Raw genomic sequence first — 9494 nt, forward strand, 5'->3', positions numbered from 1 at the left:
CTCAGAGTTTTCATCGAAATATGCAGCGAAGCCGTAAAAAGTGTTAGAAGTGAAAATTACAGCTGGAAATGTAACATCTGTAGGATACATTCTAGGTTACTACAGTTTCCTCTGTCTCATGCACTCTTGAAATTACTAGAGGCGATAAGAAGTCCAAAGAAAGGCAGTGTTTTTGGTGTCACGTCTGTTCGGAAAGAGACAAGAGTGCTCAGCGATCTCCATTAATAAACGCTGCCAGTCACCTGTCTTAAGTAAAGGGAGACATTTAAAAATCCCTATAACTTTCCCAGCACACGCCAGGTTCATATAACAGAAGATTACCGCAGACACACGAATGCAAATATAGTTAGTTTCCCCCTCGCATCGTTATTGAACAGCTTCCACCACAGTCCGTGATCCACTACCATACAATGCCGTTCTCCAATCACACATTCTCCGAAATTTCTTCTTCAAATTAACTCCTATGTTTGATGCTAATACACTTCTTTTACCCAGGAATGCCATCTTTTCTTGTGCTAATCTGCTTTTTACGTCCTCACTGCTTCGTTCGGCCGGCCGGAGTGGCCGAGCGGTTGTAGGCGCTACAGTCTGGAACCGCGCGACCGCTACGGTCACAGGTTCGAATCCTGCCACGGGCATGGGTGTGTGTGATGTCCTTAGGTTAGTTAGGTTTAAGTAGTTCTAAGTTCTAGGGGATTGATGACCTCAGATGTTAAGTCCCATAGAGCTCAGAGCCATTTGAACCGTTTTTGCTTCGTTTGTCGTGTGTTATTCTGCTTCCAAGATAGCAGAATTCCGCAATTTCGTACACTTTTATCGCTAATTTCATGTCTTCTCATTACTTTTATATTTCTTCGATTTCCTCTGAATCCACATTCTGTGCCATTACACTGTTCATTCCATTTAGAATAACCTGTAATTCTTCTTCACTTTCACTAAGGTTAGTAACGTTATCAGCGAATGTTAGTCAGTGATGCCCTTTCACACCGAATTTATTATTTCCATCATTGCTTCTTCGACGTATAGACTGAACAGTAGGGGCGAAAAACTACATCTCTATCTTATGCCCTTTTTAATCCGAGCACTTCACTACTGGTCTTCCATTCTAACTGTTCAATTGGTTCCTGTAAATATTGTATAACATCCCTCATTCCCTATAGATTAGTCCAATTTTTCTCAGAATTTCGAACAGCTTGCACAATTTTACATTGTTGTACGCTTTCTCCAGATCAAAAAATCCTTAAGTCTTGCTTTCGTTATCAATCGCTGCCACTCTGGTTCTCTTACCTTGGATTAGACAAACATGAACCGACTATGAAACTTCCTGGCAGATTAAAACTGTGTGCCCGACCGAGACTCGAACTCGGGACCTTTGCCTTTCGCGGGCAAGTGCTCTACCAACTGAGCTACCGAAGCACGACTCACGCCCGGAACCCACAGCTTTACTTCTGCCAGTATCTCGTCTCCTACCTTCCAAACTTTACAGAAGTTCTCCTGCGAAACTTGCAGAACTAGCACTCCTGAAAGAATGGATATAGCGGAGACATGGCTTAGCCACAGCCTGGGTGATGTTTCCAGAATGAGATTTTCACTCTGCAGCGGAGTGTGCGCTGATATGAAACTTCCTGGCAGATTAAAACTGTGTGCCCGACCGAGACTCGAACTCGGGCACACAGTTTTAATCTGCCAGGAAGTTTCATATCAGCGCACACTCCGCTGCAGAGTGAAAATCTCATTCTGGAAACATCACCCAGGCTGTGGCTAAGCCATGTCTCCGCTATATCCATTCTTTCAGGAGTGCTAGTTCTGCAAGTTTCGCAGGAGAACTTCTGTAAAGTTTGGAAGGTAGGAGACGAGATACTGGCGGAAGTAAAGCTGTGGGTACCGGGCGTGAGTCGTTCTTCGGTAGCTCAGTTGGTAGAGCACTTGCCCGCGAAAGGCAAAGGTCCCGAGTTCGAGTCTCGGTCGGGCACACAGTTTTAATCTGCCAGGAAGTTTCATATCAGCGCACACTCCGCTGCAGAGTGAAAATCTCATTCTGGAAACATCACCCAGGCTGTGGCTAAGCCATGTCTCCGCTATATCCATTCTTTCAGGAGTGCTAGTTCTGCAAGTTTCGCAGGAGAACTTCTGTAAAGTTTGGAAGGTAGGAGACGAGATACTGGCAGAAGTAAAGCTGTGGGTACCGGGCGTGAGTCGTTCTTCGGTAGCTCAGTTGGTAGAGCACTTGCCCGCGAAAGGCAAAGGTCCCGAGTTCGAGTCTCGGTCGGGCACACAGTTTTAATCTGCCAGGAAGTTTCATATCAGCGCACACTCCGCTGCAGAGTGAAAATCTCATTCTGGAAACATCCCCCAGGCTGTGGCTAAGCCATGTCTCCGCTATATCCATTCTTTCAGGAGTGCTAGTTCTGCAAGTTTCGCAGGAGAACTTCTGTAAAGTTTGGAAGGTAGGAGACGAGATACTGGCAGAAGTAAAGCTGTGGGTACCGGGCGTGAGTCGTGCTTCGGTAGCTCAGTTGGTAGAGCACTTGCCCGCGAAAGGCAAAGGTTCCGAGTTCGAGTCTCGGTCGGGCACACAGTTTTAATCTGCCAGGAAGTTTCATATCAGCGCACACTCCGCTGCAGAGTGAAAATCTCATTCATGAACCGACTATGACGTGGTTGTGGAAGTTACGAAAGATTTAAAAATGTCGAACCTCAATGAGTTCCAGATGCTACAAATAATAACATTTAGATGCAAAGTGCAAAATTTAGTAGGTTTCAAGTTGAAGGAAGACATAGTGAAGTGAACGAACACGGGCACAGAGGAACAAAGAAAGCAGAGCAGCGAATGCTTTAAGGAGTTATGGGAACATGGGAAACTTAAGGGAAAATGGGAAATAAATAAAGTTCTATGCTTCTAAAATGTCTGTTTGGTCGTAATAATAAACTAAACTCCGACCGAACAGGCTTTGAAGGCCCAACGGTACCGGCCGACCGCCGTGACATCCTCAGCATACAGGCGTCACTAGGTGCGGATATGGAGCGCCATGTGGTCAGCACACCGCTCTTCCGGCCGATGGTCAGTTTTCGTGACCGGAGCCGCTACTTCTCAATCAAGTAGCTCTTCAGTTTTGCCAACAGCGCTTACCCATGCTAGCCGGGTCCTTCAGCGCTTAACTTCTGTGATTTGGCGGGAAGCGGTGCTACCATGCAGCAAGGCTGTGGGCTGACTGTAATAGTAATAATATTTTGTGTACGTAGTGCTTATCAGATTTGATGATGATTAAAAATTGCATTGTATAACATACAGCTGAACTAACTGTATTTTATTAAAGACGAAACACCTTTTTGGGACCCAAAGATGGTCAGAGTCATATCCGAATTCGATAGTTTATAATACAAACAAAGCAGTCCAGTAGTGTACTACAAAATGCTATTTTTAAAAACAATAATAATAATTATAATAATAATAATAAGAGTTATGCAGCCAGTGAGCTCTACACAGCTGTAAACATGGTGCATAACGTTGCTGGAAGGTATTGAACTGGATAGCGAAGCAGAATAAAATTATTTCATATGGTACGAGAGTAAGAAGGACTTCTAATGTTAATTCTGTTGTAACGTTGAACGTCGGCAATGAATGAAATATTAAATGCGAGTTCCGGAGGACTGTTATGGCCTACGGCAAGTCTGGTGGGTTTGTGCAGCTGCTGCTGTGTCTGGCCCCTGGCTAATACTGGTGCCTCGCTCGTGATATCTTCGCTAAGAAATCATTAGAGGTTTAAGGGAAATATGACGTTAACTTATAGCAAGGTACGAGATTAAAAATTGAAAGTTCATCAAGTACAGCAATTCTTCGCGCACTTCCATCAAATTACCCACTCACGCGGCGTACCTTAAATTTTGTTTACACAGTTACGTGACGAACAGCACGATATTCCACCACGGGAATTTCCGTCCGCATTATATATATATATATATATATATATATATATATATATATATATATACGACAAATTTCGCAAATCCTGTTGGGGGGAAGGGCCGCAGCCAGCAACAGGCTTTTGTTCTCTGGCTGCCAAAGCGAGTACAGTGTCTCACTTCAATATTCAGCCGCGTTTTCTTTCGTGCTTACGAATAAAACAAAAACATTTGTATGATTTTACAATACCGCTTTATTTCGCCAGCACGTTTTATTCACAGATGATAATTAGATAATAAATATGTAACAATTAACATAATCACAAAAAAACATAAACCGACGCCACTTTAACATTCAAGCATCTTGCTACGGACACATAACTTCAACCTCTTAGCGGTAAGATGCTAATGCCTTCTTCTGCATCCTGTTTTTCTCATCTCTCAAATTTTCTTGTAGGTTTCCTGGAGCGATTTGAGCTGGAACGTCCGCATAGCTGAAGCGAAGGCAGATGCCAGACCGAATAAGTCACTAAAGAAAGCAGTACTGTACAAGACCGTCGTTCCATCTATGCTGTAACACTGCTCGTCCGTCTGGTAACCTTACCAGGCAGGAGATGCAGTAGGTCTAACGAAGAGAAGCACCTTCCATCACGAGTTCCGTTAGTAAACGATCGATGCCACACATGCTTGAAGTCTTCATTCAGGCGCCCTGTAAGTGAATTCAACAGGAAGGAAGCTCAGTTTTCTTTTCACTTATACCCACGAGATATCTACACCGAGGTAACAAAAGCCATAGGACAGCGACATGCATTTATACAGATGGCCGTAGTCTAGCGTACACAGGACATAAAAGGGCAGAGCATTTGTGGAGTTCTTATTTGTACTCGGGTGATTTATGTGAAATGGTTTCTAACATGATTATGACCGCACGACGGGAATTACCAGACACTGAACGCGGAATGGCAGTTGGAGCTAGATGCACGGGACATTCCATTTCGGAAATCGTTACGGAATTCAATATTCCATTACCCAAAGTGTCACAGGTGTGACAAGAATACCAAATTTCAGGCATTACCTCTAACCGAGGAAGCGCAGTGGCCGACGGCCCTCACTTAAAAACCGAGGGTGGGGACGTTTGCGTAAAGTTGGCAGTGATGACAGACACGAAACACTGTGTGGAACAACAACAGAAATAAATGTGGGAAGTACGTCGAACCTATCCATTAGGACAGTGCGGCGAAATTTCGCATTAATATGTTATGGCAGCAGACGACAGACGAGAGAGCATTTGCTAACACCTCGACGCAAAACTATAGACCTATATATCTGAGGTCGATCTGTTTTAGAATTTTAGAACATGTTTTTCGCTCGCGCATCATGTCGTTTCTGGAAACGCAGAATTTGCTCTGTAGGAATCAACATGGATTCCGGAAACAGCGATCGTGTGAGACCCACCTCGCTTTATTTGTTCATGAGACCCAGAAAATATTAGATACAGGCTCCCAGGTAGATGCTATTTTTCTTGACTTCCGGAAGGCGTTCGATACAGTTCCGCACTGTCGCCTGATAAACAAAGTAAGAGCCTACGGAATATCAGACCAGCTGTGTGGCTGGATTGAAGAGTTTTTAGCAACCAGAACACAGCATGTTGTTATCAATGGAGAGACGTCTACAGACGTTAAAGTAACCTCTGGCGCGCCACAGGGGAGTGTTATGGGACCATTGCTTTTCACAATATATACACTCCTGGAAATGGAAAAAAGAACACATTGACACCGGTGTGTCAGACCCACCATACTTGCTCCGGACACTGCGAGAGGGCTGTACAAGCAATGATCACACGCACGGCACAGCGGACACACCAGGAACCGCGGTGTTGGCCGTCGAATGGCGCTACCTGCGCAGCATTTGTGCACCGCCGCCGTCAGTGTCAGCCAGTTTGCCGTGGCATACGGAGCTCCATCGCAGTCTTTAACACTGGTAGCATGCCGCGACAGCGTGGACGTGAACCGTATGTGTAGTTGACGGACTTTGAGCGAGGGCGTATAGTGGGCATGCGGGAGGCCGGGTGGACGTACCGCCGAATTACTCAACACGTGGGGCGTGAGGTCTCCACAGTACATCGATGTTGTCGCCAGTGGTCGGCGGAAGGTGCACGTGCCCGTCGACCTGGGACCGGACCGCAGCGACGCACGGATGCACGCCAAGACCGTAGGATCCTACGCAGTGCCGTAGGGGACCGCACCGCCGCTTCCCAGCAAATTAGGGACACTGTTGCTCCTGGGGTATCGGCGAGGACCATTCGCAACCGTCTCCATGAAGCTGGGCTACGGTCCCGCACACCGTTACGCCGTCTTCCGCTCACGCCCCAACATCGTGCAGCCCGCCTCCAGTGGTGTCGCGACAGGCGTGAATGGAGGGACGAATGGAGACGTGTCGTCTTCAGCGATGAGAGTCGCTTCTGCCTTGGTGCCAATGATGGTCGTATGCGTGTTTGGCGCCGTGCAGGTGAGCGCCACAATCAGGACTGCATACGACCGAGGCACACAGGGCCAACACCCGGCATCATGGTGTGGGGAGCGATCTCCTACACTGGCCGTACACCACTGGTGATCGTCGAGGGGACACTGAATAGTACACGGTACATCCAAACCGTCATCGAACCCATCGTTCTACCATTCCTAGACCGGCAAGGGAACTGGCTGTTCCAACAGGACAATGCACGTCCGCATGTATCCCGTGCCACCCAACGTGCTCTAGAAGGTGTAAGTCAACTACCCTGGCCAGCAAGATCTCCGGATCTGTCCCCCATTGAGCATGTTTGGGACTGGATGAAGCGTCGTCTCACGCGGTCTGCACGTCCAGCACGAACGCTGGTCCAACTGAGGCGCCAGGTGGAAATGGCATGGCAAGCCGTTCCACAGGACTACATCCAGCATCTCTACGATCGTCTCCATGGGAGAATAGCAGCCTGCATTGCTGCGAAAGGTGGATATACACTGTACTAGTGCCGACATTGTGCATGCTCTGTTGCCTGTGTCTATGTGCCTGTGGTTCTGTCAGTGTGATCATGTGATGTATCTGACTCCAGGAATGTGTCAATAAAGTTTCCCCTTCCTGGGACAATGAATTCACGGTGTTCTTATTTCAATTTCCAGGAGTGTATAACGCCATCGGCAAACCTAGCAATTTTTATATCTTCTCTTTGAACTTTACTGAATGAGGAGATTCTCCGCACAGTCGGCGAGGACTGGAACATATGGAAAACACTGGCAAGAAGAAGGGACGGAATGATAGGGTATACGTTAAGGCATCAGGGTATAACTTCCGTGGTGCCAAAGGGAGGTGTAGAGGGTAAAAACTGTAGAGAAAGACAGAGATTGGAAGACATCCAGCAAATAATAGAGGTCTAAGGGTGCAACGGCTATGAAAAGATTGGCATGGGAGAGTAATTTGTGGTGGGCACCATCAGAGCAGTCAGAAGATTGATGACTAAAAAAAAGTATATGATGCATCTGATTGCTAAAGATAACGATAAACCGTCATTTTGTTACGTAAACGTACATTCATGGCCACTTCCTAATTTTCAAGTTTAGTAGTCATTGTACAACAATACTAGGAATAATAATTAACCTAGAGAAGGAAATACTTTTACTGAATTTTATATGATGACGAAGTATGTGATCATTATGGAAACAGACTTAACATTACTAGTCTTTAGTACGCGGTGAAACACTGTGTTTCGTTCTTAGAATGATAAAAATTTAGCATTAGAGTTGTCATTACCGAAGGGAATGGAAATACTAACTTAATTTTAAAGAAAATTTAAAAATGGTGATACAAATTTTTAAGAGACTCCTTTTGCGAAGAAAAGTTTTGTAATTCACAAAACAATTAGCTGAAAAGATGTTTCTATGTTCTGTAGACCTTGATTCACATATGAAATGATCTATAGTAATTCATTTTTATTGTCACACTGCGCTCATATTCGGGAAGACGACGGTTGATACCCGCGTCCGGCCATCCTAATTTAGATTTTCCATGATTTTCCTGAATCGCTAAAGGGAAATGCCGGGACGGTACCTTTCGGATGGCACGACCAATTTCCTTCCGCGTCCTTCGGTAATCCGAGGTTATGCTCTGTCTCCCATGATCTCGTTGTCGACGGGACGTTAAGACACTAAACTTCGTTACGCGCGGATAAAAAGGCTAGCACCTAATATACTGGCGCCGAAAGCTGCATCAAACAAATCATCCAGCTGAAGACCACAAAAACAGTGACTATCCAAATATTTGGAAGTACAGACACATGCAGCTTTGCAGGAATTTACACAGACAGATAAACCATGACAGTTATTGAACTATATGAAAAAAAAAGTGTGGTGTCACCGCCAGACACCACACTTGCTAGGTGGTAGCCTTTAAATCGGCCGCGGTCCATTAGTATACGTCGGACCAGCGTGTCGCCACTGTCAGTGATTGCAGACCGAGCGCCGCCACACGGCAGGTCTAGAGAGATTTCCTAGCACTCGCTCCAGTTGTACAACCGACTTTGCTAGCGATGGTTCACTGACAAAATATGCTCTCATTTGCCGAGACGATAGTTAGCATAGCCTTCAGCTACGTCATTTGCTACGACCTAGCAAGGCGACATTATCAGTTACTATTGATATTGTAAATAATGTACAGACAAGAGCTACGTTCAACATTAATGGATTAAAGTTAAGTATTCCACCAAGTACTACCTTTTTTCTGAAGTCTAAATTCCTTGTCCTGTTCCAGACCTCACGCCAGCCTGCGTGAGCTTAAACGCGTGCCTTTCGGCTTCCTCCAAACTCCGTGGGTTGGCTCCTGCCAATCCACAACAAAAAGTAAATTAGTTACGAACTACGACGAGCACACACTTTAAGTTACGACATTTTCCATATGCCTGCCATTATTGGCTATGATGTGGCGCTGACGAATAGCGAAATTCTACATGACCCGCTGAAGTGTCGGAACATCGATGCTGTCGATGACCTCCTGAACGGCTGTTTTCAGCTCAGCAATGATTTTGGCATTATTGCTGTACACCTTGTCTTTAATGTAGCCCCACAAAAAGGAGTCGCATGTGTTGAGATCCGGAGACTATGACGGCCACTCGAAGTCCAAGCCAGTGGCCTCTGGGTACCACAGAGGCAGAATGCGGTCTCCAGAGTGCTCCTCCAGGACACGAAACACTCTCCTGCTTCGATGGGATCGAGCTCCGTCTTGCATGCACCACTTCTTGTCGAAATCAGAGTCACTTTGGATTATGCGGATGAAACAATCTTCCAAAATCTTCACGTACCCTTCGGTAGTCACCGTGCCATCAAGGAATATCGCTCCGATTATTACGTGACTGGGCATTGCACACCACACAGTCATCCGTTGAGGGTGAAGAGACTTCTAGATCGCAAAATGCAGATTCTCAGCCCCCCAAATGTGCCAATTTTGCTTATTGACAAACACATCCAAATGAAAGTGGGCTTCTTCTCTATACAAATATACTAATTCCCATCATGCCCCGCGGCCAACTGAGCAGTTTGAACGTCCTAAACCGGCCGGAGTGG

Source organism: Schistocerca nitens, chromosome 7 (assembly GCF_023898315.1).
Source record: "Schistocerca nitens isolate TAMUIC-IGC-003100 chromosome 7, iqSchNite1.1, whole genome shotgun sequence".
Taxonomy (NCBI): Eukaryota; Metazoa; Arthropoda; class Insecta; order Orthoptera; family Acrididae; genus Schistocerca; species Schistocerca nitens.